Below are 19,096 nucleotides of genomic sequence, written 5' to 3' on the forward strand. Positions count from 1 at the left end.
GGCGTGAGGGGGCAGCTGACTGCCAAAAATCGGAACATTGAAGGATAAGTCCGAGACAGGATCTGTCCCCACCTCATACTTGTGCTGCCCTGACAGTCCCAGGGGAGCCCTAGAAACTGACATCAGGAACCTGGACTCGTGAGTTTTCTTTCCCAGGGAAAAGGTCCATTGTTTGTGCACAGGGTCCTGTGGCCCTGAGCGGGCAGGTGATTGCAAAAAATCGGAATATCGAAGGATAAGTCCCAGACAGAAGCTGCCCCCACCTCATACTTGTGCTGCCCTGAGAGTCCCAAGGGAGCCCTACAAACTGACATCAGGAACCTGGACTCGTGAGTTTTCTTTCCCAGGGAAAAGAGCCGATGTTTGCGCTCCTGGTCCGGTGGCTCTAAGAGGGCAGCTGACTGCAAAAAATCGGAACATCGAAGGATAAGTCCCAGACAGGAGCTGCCCCCACCTCATACTTTTTCTGCACTTAGAGTCCCAGGGGAGCCCTACAAACTGACATCAGGAACCTGGACTCGTGAGTTTTCTTTCCCAGGGAAAAGAGCCGATGCTTGAGCTCGGGGTCCTGTGGCCCAGAGCAGGATGCTGATTGCAAAAAATCTGAATATCAAAGGATATGTCCCGGGCCGGGCTGCCCCGACCTCATACTTGTGCTGCCCTGACAGTCCCAGGGGAGCCCTACAAACTGACATCAGGAACCTGGACTGGTGAGTTTTCTTTCCCAGTGAAAAGAGCCGCTGTTTGTGCTCAGGGTCCTGTGGCGTGAGGGGGCAGCTGACTGCCAAAAATCGGAACATTGAAGGATAAGTCCGAGACAGGATCTGTCCCCACCTCATACTTGTGCTGCCCTGACAGTCCCAGGGGAGACCTAAAAACTTACATCAGGAACCTGGACTGGTGAGTTTTCTTTTCCAGGGAAAACAGTCGATGTTTGTTCTCAGGGTTCTGCGGCCCTGTGCGGGCACTTGATTGAAAAAAATCTGTAATTCGAAGCATAAGTCCCAGGCCGGGGATGACCCCACCTCATACTTGTGCTGCAGTGACAGTCCCAGGGGAGCCCTACAAACTGACATCAGGAACCTGGACTGGTGAGTTTTCTTTCTCAGGAAAAAGAGCCGATGTTTCTGCTCAGGGTCCTGTGGCCCTGAGCGGGCAGCTGACTGCAAAAATTCCGAATATCGAAGGATGTGTCCCGGGCCGGGGATGCCCCCGCCTCATACTTGTGCTGCCCTGACAGTCCCAGGGGAGCCCTACAAAGTGACATCAGGAACCTGGAACAGGTGAGTTTTCTTTCCTAGGGAAAACAGCCGATGTTTGTGCTCAGGACACTGTGGCCTTGAGCAGGCAGGTTATTACAAAAAATCCAAACATTGAAGGATGGGCCCCATTCAGAGCTGCCTCCACCTCATACTGGTGCTGCCCTGACAGTCCCAGGGGAGCCCTACAAACTGACATGAGGAACCTGGACTCGTGAGTTTTCTTTCCCAGGGAAAAGAGCCGATGTTTGTGCTCAGGGTCCTGTGTCCCTGACCGGGCAGCTGACTGCAAAATATCGGAACATTGAAGGATAAGTCCCAGACAGGAGCTGCCCCCACCTCATACTTGTGCTGCCCTGACAGTCCCAGGGGAGCCCTACAAACTGACATCAGGAACCTGGACTCGTGAGTTTTCTTTCCCAGGGAAAATAGCCATTGTTTGTGCTCAGGGTCCTGTGGCCCTGAGCGGGCAGGTGATTGCAAAAAGTCGGAACATCCAAGGATAAGTCCCAGAAAGGAGCTGCCCCCACCTCATACTTGTGCTGCCCTGACAGTCCCAGGGGAGCCCTACAAAATGACAACCGGAACCTGGACTGGTGAGTTTTCTTTCCCAGGGAAAGGAGTCAATGTTTCAGCTCAGAGTCCCGTGGCCCTGAATGGGACGCTGATTGCAAAAAATCCGTGCATCGAAGGATATGTCTCGGGCTGTGGCTGCCCCGACCTCATACTTGTGCTGCCCTGACAGTGCCAGGGGAGCCCTACAAACTGACATCAGGAACCTGGACTGGTGAGTTTTCTTTCTCAGGGAAAAGAGCCGATGTTTCTGCTCAGGGTCCTGTGGCCCTGAGCGGGCAGCTGACTGCAAAAATTCCGAATATCGAAGGATGTGTCCCGGGCCGGGGATGCCCCCGCCTCATACTTGTGCTGCCCTGACTGTCCCAGGGGAGCCCTACAAAGTGACATCAGGAACCTGGAACAGGTGAGTTTTCTTTCCTAGGGTAAACAGCCGATGTTTGTGCTCAGGACACTGTGGCCTTGAGCAGGCAGGTTATTACAAAAAATCCAAACATTGAAGGATGGGCCCCATTCAGAGCTGCCTCCACCTCATACTGGTGCTGCCCTGACAGTCCCAGGGGAGCCCTACAAACTGACATGAGGAACCTGGACTCGTGAGTTTTCTTTCCCAGGGAAAAGAGCCGATGTTTGTGCTCAGGGTCCTGTGTCCCTGACCGGGCAGCTGACTGCAAAATATCGGAACATTGAAGGATAAGTCCCAGACAGGAGCTGCCCCCACCTCATACTTGTGCTGCCCTGACAGTCCCAGGGGAGCCCTAGAAACTTACATCAGGAACCTGGACTCGTGAGTTTTCTTTCCCAGGGAAAAGAGCCATTGTTTGTGCTCAGGGTCCTGTGGCCCTGAGCGGGCAGGTAATTGCAAAAAGTCGGAACATCCAAGGATAAGTCCCAGAAAGGAGCTGCTCCCACCTCATACTTGTGCTGCCCTGACATTCCCAGGGGAGCCCTACAAAATGACAACCGGAACCTGGACTAGTGAGTTTTCTTTCCCAGGGAAAAGAGCCGCTGTTTGTGCTCAGGGTCCTGTGGCGTGAGGGGGCAGCTGACTTCCAAAAATCGGAACATTAAAGGATAAGTCCGAGACAGGATCTGTCCCCACCTCATACTTGTGCTGCCCTGACAGTCCCAGGGGAGACCTAAAAACTTACATCAGGAACCTGGACTGGTGAGTTTTCTTTCCCATGGAAAACAGTCGATGTTTGTTCTCAGTGTTCTGCGGCCCTGTGCGGGCACTTGATTGAAAAAATCTGTAATTCGAATCATAAGTCCCAGGCCGGGGATGACCCCACCTCATACTTGTGCTTCAGTGACAGTCCCAGGGGAGCCTTACAAACTGACATCAGGAACCCGGACTGGTGAGTTTTCTTTCCCATGGAAAAGAGACGATGTTTGAGCTCAGGGTCCTGTGGCGTGAGTGGGAGGCTGAATGCAAAAAATCTGAACATCGAAGGATATGATCCGGGCCTGGGCTGCCCCCACCTCATACTTGTGCTGCCCTGACAGTCCCAGAGGAGCCCAACAAACTGACATCAGGAACATGGACTGGTGAGTTTTCTTTCCCAGGGAAAAGAGCCGATGTTTCTGCTCAGGGTCCTGTGGCCCTGAGCGGGCAGCTGACTGCAAAAATTCCGAATATCGCAGGATGTGTCCCGGGCCGGGGATGCCCCCACCTCATACATGTGCTGCCCTGACAGTCTCAGGGGAGCCCTACAAACTGACATCAGGAACCTGGACTAGTGAGTTTTCTTTCCCAGGGAAAAGAGCCGATGTTTGCGCTCCGAGTCCTGTGGCCCTTAGCGGGCAGGTGATTGCAAAAATATCGGAACATCCAAGGATACGTCCCAGACAGGAGCTGCCCCCACCTCATACTTGTGCTGCCCTGAGAGTCCCAAGGGAGCCCTACAAAATTACAACCGGAACCTGGACTCGTGAGTTTTCTTTCCCAGGGAAAAGAGTCAGTGTTTGAGCTCAGAGTCGCGTGGCCCTGAATGGACGCTGATTGCAAAAAATCCGTGCATCGAAGGATAAGTCCCAGATAGGAGCTGCCCCCACCTCATACTTGTGCTGCCCTGACAGTCCCAGGGGAGCCCTAGAAACTGACATCAGGAACCTGGACTGGTGAGTTTTCTTTCCCAGGGAAAACAGCCGATGATTGTTTTGAGGGTCCTGTGTCCCTGACCGGGCATCTGACTGCAAAAAATCGGAACATTGAAGAATAAGTATCAGAAAGGAGCTGCCCCCACCTCATACTTGTGCTGCCCTGACAGTCCTAGGGGAGCCCTACAAAATGACAACCGGAACCTGGACTGGTGAGTTTTCTTTCCCAGGGAAAAGAATCAATGTTTGAGCTCAGAGTCCCGTGGCCCTGAATGGGACGTCGATTGCAAAAAATCCGTGCATCGAAGGATATGTCCCAGGCTGTGGCTGCCGCCACCTCATACTTGTGCTGCCCTGACAGTCCCAGGGGAGCCCTACAAACTGACATCAGGAACCTGGATTCGTGAGTTTTCTTTCCCAGGGAAAAGAGCCGATTTTTGTGTTGAGGGTCGATATTGGGATTTTTTGCAGTCAGCTTCCCGCTCAGGGACTCAGGACCCTGAGCAAAAAAGTCGGCTGTTTTCCCTGCAAAGAAAACTCACCAGTCCAGGTTACTGGTGTCAGTTTGTAGGGCTCCTCTGGGACTGTCAGGGCAGCACAAGTATGAGGTGGAGGCAGCTTCTGTATGGGGCCCATCGTTCGATGTTCGGATTTTTTGCAATCAGCTGCCCGCTAAGTGTCAGAGGGCCCTTTACACAAACATCGGCTGTTTTCCCTGGGAAAGAAAATTCAGCAGTCCAGGTTCATGGGGTCAGTTTAGAGGGCTCCTCTGGGACTGTCAGGGAAGCACAAGTATGAGGTGGGGGCAGCTCCTGTCTGGGGCATATCCTTTGATGTTAAAATTTTTTGCAGTCAGCTGCACGCTCAGGGCCATAGGACCCTGAGCAAAAACATCGGCTGTTTTCCCTGGGAAAGAAAACTCACCAGTCCAGGTTCCTGATGTCAGTTTCTAGGGCTCCTCATAGACTGTCAGGACAGCACAAGTATGAGGTGGAGGCAGCTTCTGTATGCGTCCTATCCTTCGATGTTCAGATTTTTTGAAGTCAGCTTCCCGCTCAGGGACACAGGGCCCTGAGCACAAACATCGGCTGTTTTCCCTAGGAAAGAAAACTCACCAGTCCAGGTTCCTGATGTCAGTTTGTAGGGCTCCTCTGGGACTGTCAGGGCAGCACAAGTATGAGGTGGGGGCAGTTCTGGTCCGGGACGCATCGTTAGATATTCGGATTTTTTGCAGTCAGCTGCCCGCTGAGAGCTACACGACACTTTACAGAAACATCAGATCTTTTCCCTAGGAATGAAAACTTACCAGTCCAGGTTCCAGATGTTAGTCTGTAGGGCTCCTCTGGGACTGTGAGGGCAGCCCAAGTATGAGGTGGGGCAGCTCCTGTCTGGGGCATATCCTTTGATGTTTAAATATTTCTCAGTCGGCTGCACGCAAAGGGCCATAGGACCCTGAGCAAAAACATCGGCTGTTTTCCCTGGGAAAGAAAACTCCCCAGTCCAGGTGCCTGATGTCAGTTTATAGGGCTCCTCTGGGACTGTCAGGGAAGCACAAAGATGAGGCGGCAGCAGCTCCAGTCTGGGACACAGGCTTTGATATTGGGATTTTTTGCAGTCAGCTTCCCACTGAGGAACACAGGACCCTGAGCAAAAAAGTCGGCTGTTTTCCCTGGGAAAGAAAATTCACCAGTCCAGGTTCCTGATGTCAGTTTGTAGGGCTCCTCTGGGACTGTCAGGGCAGCACCAGTATGAGGTGGAGGCAGCTTCTGAATGGGGCCCATCCTTCAATGTTTGGATTTTTTCAATCATTTGCCTGCTCAAGGCCACAGTGTCCTGAGCACAAACATCGGCTGTTTTCCCTAGGAAAGAAAACTCACCAGTCCAGGCTCCTGATGTCAGTGTGTAGGGCTGCTCTGGGACTGTCAGGGCAGCACAAGCATGAGGCAGGGGCAGCTTCTGTATGGGGCCCATGCTTCGATGTTCTGATTTTTGCAATCAGCTGCCCGCTTAGGGCCAGAGGTCCCTGAGCACAAACATCGGCTGTTTTCCCTGGGAAAAAAATCTCACCAGTCCAGGTTCCTGATGTCAGTTTGTAGGGCTCCCCTGGGACTGTCAGGGCAGCACAAGTATGAGGTGGGGGCAGCTCCGGTCTGGGACTTATACTTCGATGTTCGGATATTTTGCAGTCAGCTGCCCGCTCAGGGCCACAAAACCCTGTGCACAAACATCAAATCTTTTCCCTAGGAATGAAAACTTACCAGTCCAGGTTCCAGATGTCAGTTTGTAGGGCTCCCCTGGGACTGTCAGGGCAGCACAAGTATGAGGTGGGGGCAGCTTCTGTATGGGGCCCATCCTTCGATGTTCTGATTTTTGCAATCAGCTGCCCGCTTAGGGCCAGAGGGCCCTGAGTACAAACATCGGCTGTTTTCCCTGGGAAAGAAAACTCACCAGTCCAGGTTCCTGATGCCAGTTTGTAGGGCTCATCTGGGACTGTCAGGGCAGCACAAGTATGTCGTGGGGGCAGCTCCGGTCTGGGACTTATACTTCGATGTTCGGATATTTTGCAGTCAGCTTCCCGCTCAGGGACACAGGACCCTGGGCAAAAACTTCGGCTGTTTTCCCTGGGAAAGAAAACTCACCAGTCCAGGTTCCTGATGACAGTTTGTAGGGCTCCTCTGGGACTGTCAGGGCAGCACAAGTATGAGGTCGAGGCAGCTTCTGCATGGGGCCCATCGTTCGATGTTCAGATTTTTTGCAATCAGCTGCCCGCTCAGTGCCAGAGGGCCCTTTACACAAACATCTACTGTTTTAACCTGGGAAAGAAAATTCACCAGTCCAGGTTCCTCGTGTCAGTTTGTAGGGCGCCCTTGGGACTGTGAGGGTAGCACAAGTATGAGGTGTGGGCAGCTCCTGTCTGGGGCATATCCTTTGATGTTAAAATTTTTTGCAGTCAGCTGCACGCTCAGGGCCATCGGACCCTGAGCAAAAACATCGGCTGTTTTCCCTGGGAAAGAAAACTCACTAGTCCAGGTTCCTGATGTCAGTTTGTAGGGCTCCCCTGGGACTGTCAGGGCAGCACATGGATGAGGCGGCAGCAGCTCCAGTCTGGGACACAGGCTTCGATATAGGGATTTTTTGCAGTCAGCTTCCCGCTCAGGGACACAGGACCCTGAGAAAAACATCGGCTCTTTTCCCTGGGAAAGAAAACTCACCAGTCCAGGTTCCTGATGTCAGTTTGTAGGGCTCCCCCGGGACTGTCAGGGCAGCACCAGTATAAGGTGGAGGCAGCTCTGAATGGGGCCTATCCTTCAATGTTTGGATTTTTTGCAATAACCTGCCTGCTCAAGGCCACAGTGTCCTGAGCACAAACATCGGCTGTTTTCCCTGGGAAAGAAAACTCACCAGTCCAGGTTCCTGATGTCAGTTTCTAGGGCTCCTCTGGGACTGTCAGGACAGCACAAGTATGAGGTGGAGGCAGCTTCTGTATGCGTCCCATCCTTCGATGTTCAGATTTTTTGAAGTCAGCTTCCCGCTCAGGGACACAGGGCCCTGAGCACAAACATCGGCTGTTTTCCCTAGGAAAGAAAACTCACCAGTCCAGGTTCCTGATGTCAGTTTATAGGGCTCCTCTGGGACTGTCAGGGCAGCACATGGATGAGGCGGCAGCAGCTCCAGTCTGGGACACAGGCTTCGATATAGGGATTTTTTACAGTCAGCTTCCCGCTCAGGGACTCAGGACCCTCAGCAAAAACATCGGGTGTTTTCCCTGGGAAGGAAAACTCACCAGTCCAGGTTCCTGATGTCAGTTTGTAGGGCTCCCCTGGGACTGTCAGGGCAGCACAAGTATGAGGTGGGGGTAGTTCTGGTCCGGGACACATTCTTAGATGTTCGGATTTTTTGCAGTCAGCGGCCAGCTGAGAGCTAATGGACACTTTACACAAACATCAGATCTTTTCCCTGGGAAAGAAAACTCACCAGTCCTGGTTCCTGATGTCAGTTTGTAAGGCTCCCCGGGGACTGTCAGGGCAGCACAAGTACGAGGTGGGGGCAGTTTCGGTCCGGGACACGCCCTTAGGTATTCGGATTTTTTGCAGTCAGCTGCCCGCTCAGGGCCACAGGACCCTGTGCACAAACATCAGATCTTTTCCCTAGGAATGAAAACTTACCAGTCCAGGTTCCTGATGTCAGTTTGTAGGGCTCCTCTGGGACTGTGAGGGCAGCCCAAGTATGAGGTGGGGCAGCTCCTGTCTGGGGCATATCCTTTGATGTTTAAATTTTTTTCAGTCGGCTGCACACTCAGGGCCATAGGACCCTGAGCAAAAACATCGGCTGTTTTCCCTGGGAAAGAAAACTCCCCAGTCCAGGTGCCTGATGTCAGTTTATAGGGCTCCTCTGGGACTGTCAGGGAAGCACAAGGATGAGGCGGCAGCAGCTCCAGTCTGGGACACAGGCTTTGATATTGGGATTTTTTGCAGTCAGCTTCCCGCTCAGGAACACAGGACCCTGAGCAAAAAAGTCGGCTGTTTTCCCTGGGAAAGAAAACTCACCAGTCCAGGTTCCTGATGTCAGTTTGTAGGGCTCCTCTGGGACTGTCAGGGCAGCACCAGTATGAGGTGGAGGCAGCTTCTGAATGGGGCCCATCCTTCAATGTTTGGATTTTTTGCAATCACCTGCCTGCTCAAGGCCACAGTGTCCTGAGCAAAAACATCGGCTGTTTTCCCTAGGAAAGAAAACTCACCAGTCCAGGCTCCTGATGTCAGTTTGTAGGGCTGCTCTGGGACTGTCAGGGCAGCACAAGCATGAGGCGGAGGCAGCTTCTGTATGGGGCCCATCCTTCGATGTTATGATTTTTGCAATCAGCTGCCCGCTTAGGGCCAGAGGGCCCTGAGCACAAACATCGGCTGTTTTCCCCGGGAAAAAAATCTCACCAGTCCAGGTTCCTGATGTCAGTTTGTAGGGCTCCCCTGGGACTGTCAGGGCAGCACAAGTATGAGGTGGGGGCAGCTCCGGTCTGGGACTTATACTTCGATGTTCGGATGTTTTGCAGTCAGCTTCCCGCTCAGGGACACAGGACCCTGAGCAAAAACTTCGGCTGTTTTCCCTGGAAAAGAAAACTCACCAGTCCAGGTTCCTGATGACAGTTTGTAGGGCTCCTCTGGGACTGTCAGGGCAGCACAAGTATGAGGTCGAGGCAGCTTCTGCATGGGGCCCATCGTTCGATGTTCAGATTTTTTGCAATCCGCTGCCCGCTCAGTGCCAGAGGGCCCTTTACACAAACATCGGCTGTTTTAACCTGGGAAAGATAATTCACCAGTCCAGGTTCCTCGTGTCAGTTTGTAGGGCTCCCCTGGGACTGTCAGGGTAGCACAAGTATGAGGTGTGGGCAGCTCCTGTCTGGGGTATATCCTTTGATGTTAAAATTTTTTGCAGTCAGCTGCACGCTCAGGGCCATAGGACCTTGAGCAAAAACATCGGCTGTTTTCCCTGGGAAAGAAAACTCACCAGTCCAGGTTCCTGATGTCAGTTTCTAGGGCTCCTCTGGGACTGTCAGGACAGCACAAGTATGAGGTGGAGGCAGCTTCTGTATGCGTCCCATCCTTCGATGTTCAGATTTTTTGAAGTCAGCTTCCCGTTCAGGGACACAGGGCCCTGAGCACAAACATCGGCTGTTTTCCCTAGGAAAGAAAACTCACCAGTCCAGGTTCCTGATGTCAGTTTATAGGGCTCCTCTGGGACTGTCAGGGCAGCACATGGATGAGGCGGCAGCAGCTCCAGTCTGGGACACAGGCTTCGATATAGGGATTTTTTACAGTCAGCTTCCCGCTCAGGGACTCAGGACCCTCAGCAAAAACATCGGGTGTTTTCCCTGGGAAGGAAAACTCACCAGTCCAGGTTCCTGATGTCAGTTTGTAGGGCTCCCCTGGGACTGTCAGGGCAGCACAAGTATGAGGTGGGGGTAGTTCTGGTCCGGGACACATTCTTAGATGTTCGGATTTTTTGCAGTCAGCGGCCAGCTGAGAGCTAATGGACACTTTACACAAACATCAGATCTTTTCCCTGGGAAAGAAAACTCACCAGTCCTGGTTCCTGATGTCAGTTTGTAAGGCTCCCCGGGGACTGTCAGGGCAGCACAAGTACGAGGTGGGGGCAGTTTCGGTCCGGGACACTCCCTTAGGTATTCGGATTTTTTGCAGTCAGCTGCCCGCTCAGGGCCACAGGACCCTGTGCACAAACATCAGATCTTTTCCCTAGGAATGAAAACTTACCAGTCCAGGTTCCTGATGTCAGTTTGTAAGGCTCCTCTGGGACTGTGAGGGCAGCCCAATATGAGGTGGGGCAGCTCCTGTCTGGGGCATATCCTTTGATGTTTAAATTTTTTTCAGTCGGCTGCACGCTCAGGGCCATAGGACCCTGAGCAAAAACATCGGCTGTTTTCCCTGGGAAAGAAAACTCCCCAGTCCAGATTCCTGATGTCAGTTTATAGGGCTCCTCTGGGACTGTCAGGGAAGCACAAGGATGAGGCGGCAGCAGCTCCAGTCTGGGACACAGGCTTTGATATTGGGATTTTTTGCAGTCAGCTTCCCGCTCAGGAACACAGGACCCTGAGCAAAAAAGTCGGCTGTTTTCCCTGGGAAAGAAAACTCACCAGTCCAGGCTCCTGATGTCAGTTTGTAGGGCTCCTCTGGGACTGTCAGGGCAGCACCAGTATGAGGTGGAGGCAGCTTCTGAATGGGGCCCATCCTTCAATGTTTGGATTTTTTGCAATCACCTGCCTGCTCAAGGCCACAGTGTCCTGAGCAAAAACATCAGCTGTTTTCCCTAGGAAAGAAAACTCACCAGTCCAGGCTCCTGATGTCAGTTTGTAGGGCTGCTCTGGGACTGTCAAGGCAGCACAAGCATGAGGCGGAGGCAGCTTCTGTATGGGGCCCATCCTTCGATGTTATGATTTTTGCAATCAGCTGCCCGCTTAGGGCCAGAGGGCCCTGAGCACAAACATCGGCTGTTTTCCCCGGGAAAAAAATCTCACCAGTCCAGGTTCCTGATGTCAGTTTGTAGGGCTCCCCTGGGACTGTCAGGGCAGCACAAGTATGAGGTGGGGGCAGCTCCGGTCTGGGACTTATACTTCGATGTTCGGATGTTTTGCAGTCAGCTTCCCGCTCAGGGACACAGGACCCTGAGCAAAAACTTCGGCTGTTTTCCCTGGGAAAGAAAACTCACCAGTCCAGGTTCCTGATGACAGTTTGTAGGGCTCCTCTGGGACTGTCAGGGCAGCACAAGTATGAGGTCGAGGAAGCTTCTGCATGGGGCCCATCGTTCGATGTTCAGATTTTTTGCAATCCGCTGCCCGCTCAGTGCCAGAGGGCCCTTTACACAAACATCGGCTGTTTTAACCTGGGAAAGATAATTCACCAGTCCAGGTTCCTCGTGTCAGTTTGTAGGGCTCCCCTGGGACTGTCAGGGTAGCACAAGTATGAGGTGTGGGCAGCTCCTGTCTGGGGTATATCCTTTGATGTTAAAATTTTTTGCAGTCAGCTGCACGCTCAGGGCCATAGGACCCTGAGCAAAAACATCGGCTGTTTTCCCTGGGAAAGAAAACTCACCAGTCCAGGTTCCTGATGTCAGTTTCTAGGGCTCCTCTGGGACTGTCAGGACAGCACAAGTATGAGGTGGAGGCAGCTTCTGTATGCGTCCCATCCTTCGATGTTCAGATTTTTTGAAGTCAGCTTCCCGTTCAGGGACACAGGGCCCTGAGCACAAACATCGGCTGTTTTCCCTAGGAAAGAAAACTCACCAGTCCAGGTTCCTGATGTCAGTTTATAGGGCTCCTCTGGGACTGTCAGGGCAGCACATGGATGAGGCGGCAGCAGCTCCAGTCTGGGACACAGGCTTCGATATAGGGATTTTTTACAGTCAGCTTCCCGCTCAGGGACTCAGGACCCTCAGCAAAAACATCGGGTGTTTTCCCTGGGAAGGAAAACTCACCAGTCCAGGTTCCTGATGTCAGTTTGTAGGGCTCCCCTGGGACTGTCAGGGCAGCACAAGTATGAGGTGGGGGTAGTTCTGGTCCGGGACACATTCTTAGATGTTCGGATTTTTTGCAGTCAGCGGCCAGCTGAGAGCTAATGGACACTTTACACAAACATCAGATCTTTTCCCTGGGAAAGAAAACTCACCAGTCCTGGTTCCTGATGTCAGTTTGTAAGGCTCCCCGGGGACTGTCAGGGCAGCACAAGTACGAGGTGGGGGCAGTTTCGGTCCGGGACACTCCCTTAGGTATTCGGATTTTTTGCAGTCAGCTGCCCGCTCAGGGCCACAGGACCCTGTGCACAAACATCAGATCTTTTCCCTAGGAATGAAAACTTACCAGTCCAGGTTCCTGATGTCAGTTTGTAAGGCTCCTCTGGGACTGTGAGGGCAGCCCAATATGAGGTGGGGCAGCTCCTGTCTGGGGCATATCCTTTGATGTTTAAATTTTTTTCAGTCGGCTGCACGCTCAGGGCCATAGGACCCTGAGCAAAAACATCGGCTGTTTTCCCTGGGAAAGAAAACTCACCAGTCCAGATTCCTGATGTCAGTTTATAGGGCTCCTCTGGGACTGTCAGGGAAGCACAAGGATGAGGCGGCAGCAGCTCCAGTCTGGGACACAGGCTTTGATATTGGGATTTTTTGCAGTCAGCTTCCCGCTCAGGAACACAGGACCCTGAGCAAAAAAGTCGGCTGTTTTCCCTGGGAAAGAAAACTCACCAGTCCAGGCTCCTGATGTCAGTTTGTAGGGCTCCTCTGGGACTGTCAGGGCAGCACCAGTATGAGGTGGAGGCAGCTTCTGAATGGGGCCCATCCTTCAATGTTTGGATTTTTTGCAATCACCTGCCTGCTCAAGGCCACAGTGTCCTGAGCAAAAACATCAGCTTTTTTCCCTAGGAAAGAAAACTCACCAGTCCAGGCTCCTGATGTCAGTTTGTAGGGCTGCTCTGGGACTGTCAGGGCAGCACAAGCATGAGGCGGAGGCAGCTTCTGTATGGGGCCCATCCTTCGATGTTATGATTTTTGCAATCAGCTGCCCGCTTAGGGCCAGAGGGCCCTGAGCACAAACATCGGCTGTTTTCCCCGGGAAAAAAATCTCACCAGTCCAGGTTCCTGATGTCAGTTTGTAGGGCTCCCCTGGGACTGTCAGGGCAGCACAAGTATGAGGTGGGGGCAGCTCCGGTCTGGGACTTATACTTCGATGTTCGGATGTTTTGCAGTCAGCTTCCCGCTCAGGGACACAGGACCCTGAGCACAAACATCGGCTGTTTTCCCTAGGAAAGAAAACTCACCAGTCCAGGTTCCTGATGTCAGTTTATAGGGCTCCTCTGGGACTGTCAGGGCAGCACAAGGATGAGGTGGCAGCCGCTCCAGTCTGGGGCACAGGCTTCGATATAGGGATTTTTTGCAGTCAGCTTCCCGCTCAGGGACACAGGACCCTGAGCAAAAACATCGGCTGTTTTCCCTGGGAAAGAAAACTCACCAGTCCAGGCTCCTGATGTCAGTTTGTAGGGCTGCTCTGGGACTGTCAGGGCAGCACAAGCATGAGGCGGAGGCAGCTTCTGTATGAGGCCCATCCTTCGATATTCTGATTTTTGCAATCAGCTGCCCGCTTAGGGCCAGAGGGCCCTGAGCACAAACATCGGCTGTTTTCCCTGGGAAAGAAAACTCACCAGTCCAGGTTCCTGATGTCAGTTTGTAGGGCTCCCCTGGGACTGTCAGGGCAGCACAAGTATGATGTGGGGGCAGTTCTGGTCGGGGACACATCCTTAGATATTCGGATTTTTTGCAGTCAGCTGCCAGCTGAGAGCTACAGGACACTTTACACAAACATCAGATCTTTACCCTGGGAAAGAAAACTCACCAGTCCTGGTTCCTGATGTCAGTTTGTAAGGCTCCCCGGGGACTGTCAGGGCAGCACAACTACGAGGTGGGGGCAGTTCCAGTCCGGGACGCACCCTTAGGTATTCGGATTTTTTGCAGTCAGCTGCCAGCTCAGAGCCACAGAACCCTGAGTACAAACATCGGCTGTTTTCCCTGGGAAAGAAAACTCACCAGTCCAGGTTCTTGATGTCAGTTTGTAGGGCTCCTCTCGGACTGTCATGGCAGCACAAGTATGAGGTGGGGGCAGCTCCGGTCTGGGACTTATACTTCGATGTTCGGATTTTTTGCTGTGAGCTCCCCGCTCAGGGCCACAGGACCCTGTGCACAAACATCAGATCTTTTCCCTAGGAATGAAAACTTACCAGTCCAGGTTCCAAATTTCAGTTTGTAGGGCTCCTCTGGGACTGTGAGGACAGCACAAGTATGAGGTGGGGGCAGCTTCTGTATGGGGCCCATCCTTCGATAGTCAGATTTTTTGCAGTCAGCTTCCCACTAAGGGACAAAGGACCCTGAGCAAAAAAGTCGGCTGTTTTCCCTGGGAAAGAAAACTCACCAGTCCAGGTTCCTGATGTCAGTTTGTAGGGCTCCTCTGGGACTGTCAGGGCAGCACCAGTATGAGGTGGAGGCAGCTTCTGAATGGGGCCCATCCTTCAATGTTTGGATTTTTTGCAGTCAGCTGCCCGCTCAGGGCCACAGGACCCTGTGCAAAAACATCAGATCTTTTCCCTAGGAATGAAAACTTACCAGTCCAGGTTCCTGATGTCAGTTTGTAGGGCTCCTCTGGGACTGTGAGGGCAGCTCAAGTATGAGGTGGGGGCAGCTCCTGTCTGGGGCATATCCTTTGATGTTTAAATTTTTTTCAGTCGGCTGCACGCTCAGGGCCATAGGACCCTGAGCAAAAACATCGGCTGTTTTCCCTGGGAAAGAAAACTCACCAATCCAGGTTCCTGATGTCAGTTTATAGGGCTCCTCTGGGACTGTCAGGGAAGCACAAGGATGAGGCGGCAGCAGCTCCAGTCTGGGACACAGGCTTTGATATTGGGATTTTTTCAGTCAGCTTCCCGCTCAGGAACACAAGACCCTGAGCAAAAAAGTCGGCTGTTTTCCCTGGGAAAGAAAACTCACTAGTCCAGGTTCCTGATGTAAGTTTGTAGGGCTCCTCTGGGACTGTCAGGGCAGCACCAGTATGAGGTGGAGGCAGCTTCTGAATGGGGTCCATCCTTCAATGTTTGGATTTTTTGCAATCACCTGCCTGCACAAGGCCACAGTGTCCTGAGCACAAACATCGGCTGTTTTCCCTAGGAAAGAAAACTCACCAGTCCAGGCTCCTGATGTCAGTTTGTAGGGCTGCTCTGGGACTGTCAGGGCAGCACAAGCATGAGGTGGAGGCAGCTTCTGAATGGGGCCCATCCTTCGATATTCTGATTTTTGCAATCAGCTGCCCGCTTAGGGACAGAGGGCCCTGAGCACAAACATCAGATCTTTTCCCTGGGAAAGAAAACTCACCAGTCCTGGTTCCTGATGTCAGTTTGTAAGGCTCCCCGGGGACTGTCAGGGCAGCACAAGTACGAGGTGGGGGTAGTTCCCGTCTGGGACACACCCTTAGGCATTCGGATTTTTTGCAGTCAGCTGCCAGCTCAGAGCCACAGAACCCTGAGTACAAACATTGGCTCTTTTCCCTGGGAAAGAAAACTTACCAGTCCAGGTTCCAGATTTCAGTTTGTAGGGCTCCTGTGGGACTGTCGGGGCAGCACAAGTATGAGGTGGGGGCAGCTCCGGTCTGGGACTTATACTTCGATGTTCGGATTTTTTGCAGTAAGCTGCCCACTCAGGGCCACAGGACCCTGTGCAGAAACATCAGATCTTTTCCCTAGGAATGAAAACTTACCAGTCCAGGTTCCAGATTTCAGTTTGTAGGGCTCCTCTGGGACTCTGAGGGCAGCATAAGTATGAGGTGGGGGCAGCTTCTGTATGGGGCCCATCTTTCGATATTCGGATTTTTGCAGTAAGCTTCCCGCTCAGGGCCAGAGGGCCCTTTACACAAACATCGGCTGTTTTCCCTGGGAAAGAAAATTCACCAGTCCAGGTTCCTGGTGTCAGTTTGTAGGGCTCCCTCGGGACTGTCAGCGCAGCCTAAGTATGAGGTGGGGGCAGCTCCTGTCTGGGGCATATCCTTTGATGTTAAATGTTTTTGCAGTCAGCTGCACGCTCAGGGCCATGGGACCCTGAGCAAAAACATCGGCTGTTTTCCCTGGGAAAGAAAACTCACCAGTCCAGGTTCCTGATGTCAGTTTATAGGGCTCCTCTGGGACTGTCAGGGCAGCACAAGGATAAGGCGGCAGCAGCTCCGGTTCGGGACACAGGCTTCGATATAAGGATTTTTTGCAGTCAGCTTCCCGCTCAGGGACACAGGACCCTGAGCAAAAAAGTCGGCTGTTTTCCCTGGGAAAGAAAACTCACCAGTCCAGGTTCCTGATGTCAGTTTGTAGGGCTCCACTGGGACTGTCAGGGCAGCACCAGTATGAGGTGGAGGTAGCTTCTGAATGGAGCCCATCCTTCAATGTTTGGAATTTTTGCAGTCAGCTGCCTGCTCAAGGCCACAGTGTCCTGAGCACAAACATCGGCTGTTTTCCCTAGGAAAGAAAACTCATCAGTCCAGGTTCCTGATGTCAGGTTTTAGGGCTGCTCTGGGACTGTCAGGGCAGCACAAGCATGAGGTGGAGGCAGCTTCTGTTTGGGGCCCATCCTTCGATGTTGTGATTTTTGCAATCAGCTGCCCGCTTAGGGCCAGAGGGCCCTGAGCACAATCATCGGCTGTTTTCCCTGGGACAGAAAACTCACCAGTCCAGGTTCCTGATGTCAGTTTGTAGGGCTCCTCTGGGACTGTCTGGGCAGCACAAGTATGAGGTGGGGGCAGCTCCGGTCTGGCACTTATACTTCGATATTCGGATTTTTGCAGTCAGCTGCCTGCTCAGGGCCACAGGACCCTGTGCACAAACATCAGATCTTTTCCCTGTGAATGAAAACTCACCAGTCCAGGTTCCTGATGTGGGTTTGTACAGCTCAGCTAGGACTGTCAGGCATCAGAAATATAAGGTGGGGGCAGCTCCTGTCTGGGACTTATCCTTGGATGTTCGGATTTTTTGCAGTCAACTTCCCGCTCAGGGCCACAGGACCCTGAGCAAAAACATCGGCTGTTTTCCCTGGGAATGAAAACTTACCAGTCCAGATTCCTCATGTCAATTTGTAGGGCTCCTCTGGGACTGTTAGGGCACCACAAGTATGAGGTGGAGGCAGCTTCTGTATGGGGTCCATCCTTCGATGTTCGGATTTTTGCAATCTTCTGCCTTCTCAGGGCCACAGGACCCTGAGCACAAACACCAGATCTTTTTCCTGGGAAAGAAAACTCACCAGTCCAGGCTCCTAATGTCAGATTGTAGAGCTCCTCTGGGACTGTCAGGGTTACACAAGTATGAGGTGTGGGCAGCTACTGTCTGGGACTTTTCGTTCGATGCTTGGATTTTTTGCAATCACCTGCCCACTCAATTCCACAGGTCCCTGAGCAAAAACATCAGCTGTTTTCCCTGGGAAAGAAAACTCAGAAAGAAAACTTTCTGAGACTTATTCTTCGATGTTCCGATTTTTTGCAGTCAGCTGCCCGCTCAGGGACACAGGACCCGGAGCGCAAACATCGGCTCTTTTCCCTGGGAAAGAAAACTCACCAGTCCAGGTTCCTGATGTCAGTTTGTAGGGCTCCCTTGGGACTCTCAGGGCAGCACAAGTATGAGGTGGGGGCAGCTTCTGTCTGGGACTTATCCTTCGATGTTCCGATTTTTTGCAATCACCTGCCCGCTCAGGGCCACAGGACCCTGTGCACAAACAATGGACCTTTTCCCTGGGAAAGAAAACTCACAAGTCCAGGTTCCTGATGTCAGTTTCTAGGGCTCCCCTGGGACTGTCAGGGCAGCACAAGTATGAGGTGGGGACAGATCCTGTCTCGGACTTATCCTTCAATGTTCCGATTTTTGGCAGTCAGCTGCCCCCTCACGCCACAGGACCCTGAGCACAAACAGCGGCTCTTTTCCCTGGGAAAGAAAACTCACCAGTCCAGGTTCCTGATGTCAGTTTGTAGGGCTCCCCTGGGACTGTCAGGGCAGCACAAGTATGAGGTCGGGGCAGCCCGGCCCGGGACATATCCTTTGATATTCAGATTTTTTGCAATCAGCATCCTGCTCTGGGCCACAGGACCCCGAGCTCAAGCATCGGCTCTTTTCCCTGGGAAAGAAAACTCACTAGTCCAGGTTCCTGATGTCAGTTTGTAGGGCTCCCCTGGGACTGTCAGGGCAGCACAAGTATGAGGTGGGGGCAGCCCCGGCCTGGGAGTTTTGCTTCGATGTTCCGATTTTTTGCAGTCAGCTGCCCGCTCAGGGCCACAGGACCCTCAACACAAAAATCGGCTCTTTTCCCTGGGAAAGAAAACTCACCAGTCCAGGTTCCTGATGTCAGTTTGTAGGGCTCCCCTGGGACTGTCAGGGCAGCACAAGTATGAGGTGGGGGCAGCTCCTGTCTGGGACTTATCCTTGGATGTTCCGATATTTTTGCAATCACCTGCCCGCTCAGGGCCACAGGACTCGGAGCGCAAACATCGGCTCTTTTCCCTGGGTAAGAAAACTCACCAGTCCAGGTTCCTGATGCCAGTTTGTAGGGCTAACCTGGGACTGTCAGGGCAGCTCAAGTATGAGGTGGGGGCAGATCCTTTCTGAGACTTATTCTTCGATGTTCCGATTTTTTGCAGTCAGCTGCCAGCTCAGAGCCACAGAACCCTGAGTACAAACATCGGCTCTTTTCCCTGGGAAAGAAAACTCACCAGTCCAGGTTCCTGATGTCAGTTTGTAGGGCTCCTCTGGGACTGTGAGGGTTACACAAGTATGAGGTGGAGGCAGCTTCTGTATGGGGTCCATCCTTCGATGTTCGGATTTTTGCAATCTTCTGCCTTCTCAGGGCCACAGGACCGTGAGCACAAACACCAGATCTTTTCCCTGGGAAAGAAAACTCACCAGTCCAGGCTCCTAATGTCAGATTGTAGAGCTCCTCTGGGACTGTCAGGGTTACACAAGTATGAGGTGTGGGCAGCTACTGTCTGGGACTTTTCCTTCGATGCTTGGATTTTTTGCAATCACCTGCCCACTCAATTCCACAGGTCCCTGAGCAAAAACATCGGCTGTTTTCCCTGGGAAAGAAAACTCACCAGTCCA

At 52.6% G+C, this 19,096-nt stretch overlaps 1 long non-coding RNA gene across 2 annotated transcripts; it reads right to left on the reverse strand.

Moving 5' to 3' along the window:
• Nucleotides 1-11,733: 11,733 nt before the first annotated feature.
• On the reverse strand, nt 11,734-15,945 carry LOC140682293 (uncharacterized). Of its 2 annotated transcripts, none has more exons than XR_012053815.1 (4): nt 14,013-15,945; nt 12,678-13,916; nt 12,487-12,581; nt 11,734-12,253 (listed from the first exon to the last, which is right to left on the reverse strand). It is a non-coding gene; the product is annotated as an uncharacterized lncRNA (long non-coding RNA). The 2 variants fall into 2 exon arrangements; XR_012053816.1 differs by having other exon boundaries at nt 11,734-12,378.
• Nucleotides 15,946-19,096: the final 3,151 nt, after the last annotated feature.

Source organism: Taeniopygia guttata, chromosome 1A (genome assembly GCF_048771995.1).
Source record: "Taeniopygia guttata chromosome 1A, bTaeGut7.mat, whole genome shotgun sequence".
Lineage (NCBI taxonomy): Eukaryota > Metazoa > Chordata > Aves > Passeriformes > Estrildidae > Taeniopygia > Taeniopygia guttata.